At 37.4% G+C, this 2,327-nt stretch overlaps 1 non-coding gene across 1 annotated transcript; it reads right to left on the bottom strand.

The window, feature by feature from the left end:
- Positions 1–458: 458 nt before the first annotated feature.
- LOC138835065 (U6 spliceosomal RNA) lies at positions 459–565 on the bottom strand. The gene has a single exon (XR_011374412.1). It is a non-coding gene; the product is annotated as a U6 spliceosomal RNA (small nuclear RNA).
- Between the last annotated feature and the right edge of the window lie 1,762 nt (positions 566–2,327).

Here is a 2,327-nt window from a genome sequence, read left to right as displayed (position 1 = left end):
AGACATATATTAGTTATTGAAAATAAGGGAAACCACGGGACCTATGTTTCTTTGGACTTGGCTTACTTCACTTAATAAAATTTTTCCAAGACTTTCCAATTCCTAACAAATTGGGTGATACCATTCTTTCTGATGGAGGCATAGAATTCTGTTGTGTATGTACACCCATATTTTCTTGATCCATTCATCTACTGAGGGGCATCAGGGTTGGCTCTATATCAGCTATTGTAAATAATGCTGCAGTAAACATAGCTGTGCTGGTAGTTTTAGTATGGTCTTGTTTGTGATCATTTGGGTAAATGCCCAAAAGTGGGATTGCTGGGTCATAGGAAAGCTTTATATGGAGTCTTTTGAAGAGCCTCCATACTGCTTTCCAAAGTGGTTGAACAAGTTTACATACCCACCAAGAATGCAGTAGAGTTCCCTGTGGCCACATACTCTCCAGCATCTGTTGTTGCAAAAATATGGAACATTTCACTAATTTGCATGTCAACCTTGCTCAGGGGCCATGCTAATCTTCTCTGTATTGTTCCAATTTTAGCGTATTTGCTGCCTAATTGAGCACAGAACATTTTTTATATATAAAGTGTAATTGATTTTCTTAAACTAGACAATTCAAAAAAAAAGTAAGTTCAAAAGAATTCTTGTGAAATTTTAGAACCATGTATTTCTTCTTCTTCTTCTTCTTCTTCTTCTTCTTCTTCTTCTTCTTCTTCTTCTTCTTCTTCTTCTTCTTCTTCTTCTTCTTCTTCTTCTTCTTCTTCTTCTTCTTTTTTAGCAATACAACAAACTGTTAAAACCATGTATTTCTTACATAAGCACACATTTAAGAATAAAGTCAAGATTGGCATGTCAAAAACAAAATAATTCCAGATATTTGTTGTTCAAGAGATGTATAAGAGGAGAAATTCATTTATTCTATACAAGGCACCTGTCATAATGAACACTGCAGCAAGTGTTAAGGTTTGTTAAGTTTTAAATGTATTTAATTTTGGGAATTTGCATATATATGCCAAAATTAGGACTGTTTGGCTGGTCATAAACTTTTCTATAAAGTATTTAAGGCTTATGGTAGCAGACATATGGTACTAATTATGTACCTTTCAGAGTTTATACAAACATTACCAATAAGAAATTGCAAAGTCTTTGAGTAAAGAAGCAGAGTGAAGAGTTAAGACTTTGTTAACCATATAGTTTCTTTAAATTTTTAGGGCTTCCTTACTTAACATGTTAGTGAGGAACAAATGATGATATAAGCCATATATAAATGATGAGATGAGCCATAAAAAGTAATCTTAGTGGTAATTTTAAAGACTACTCATAGCCTATAAAACTCTTTTTGAGGGGCTGGGAAGGTGGCTCAGTGGTAAAGCGCTTGCCTTGCATGCTTGAGGCCCTGGGTTCGATTCCTCAGCACCCATAAGCAAACAACAAGCCGGAAGTGGTGATGTGGCTCAAGTGGTAGAGCGCTAGCCTTGAGCTGAAGAGCTGAGGGGCAGCGCCCAGGCTCAGAGTTCAGGCCCACGACTGGACCCAAAATAAAAACCAAAACAAAATCCTCTTTTTGAACATCATAATCTTAGCCAGTTTTAAATGCACAGGAATATGAGAAAATAGTACACTGGTAATTGTTTGGTTTTTTATTTTATTAATCATTAATATTTAACTTTTGGTTTTCTTTATTTGTTGCATTGTTTCCCTTTTTGTAATATAATACAACTTTTTATAAGTCGTCATCAGGAGGTACTTTGAGAAGCTTACTGGGATGGCCAAAGATTTTTTATAGGTGCATGTGAGTTTACAAAGAAGAAAATTAAGAACAAAATATTTATTAAATAAATCATCAAGTACAGTCTGAATCAGGAGGGATGATAAATGTCCACACCCAAAATCTTAGCCCTCGTCGGAAGCGGCGGTATTACAGAGTTGAGACCACAAAAGTGAGAGACTGTTTTTGTGTTTTTTGTTTTTGTCAGTCGTGAGGCTTTAACTCTGGGCCGGAGTGCTGTCCCTGCACTCTTCAGCTCTAGGGTGGCACTCTAGACCTTGAGCCATGGCACCACTTCTGGTTTTCTAGTGGTTTATTAGAGATAAAGTCTCACGGACTTTCCTGCCCGGACTGGCTTTCAACTGTGATTCTCAGAACTCAGCCTCCTGCATAGCTAGGATTACAGTCGAGCCACCGGCACCCAGCATTGTTTTGTTGATTTTTATTTTGTTGGTCATGGGGCATGAATTCTGGGGTCTGGGTGCTGTCCCTCAGCTCAAGGCTAGCACTACCATTTGAGCCTTCATCTTTTTCTACTTCTGTAGTGCTGAGGAACCAA

The sequence above is a fragment of the Dipodomys merriami genome, unplaced genomic scaffold, assembly GCF_024711535.1.
Source record: "Dipodomys merriami isolate MVZ:Mamm:240054 unplaced genomic scaffold, mDipMer1.0.p SCAF_2256, whole genome shotgun sequence".
Taxonomy (NCBI): domain Eukaryota; kingdom Metazoa; phylum Chordata; class Mammalia; order Rodentia; family Heteromyidae; genus Dipodomys; species Dipodomys merriami.
This window is presented reverse-complemented; position numbering and strand designations above follow the sequence as displayed.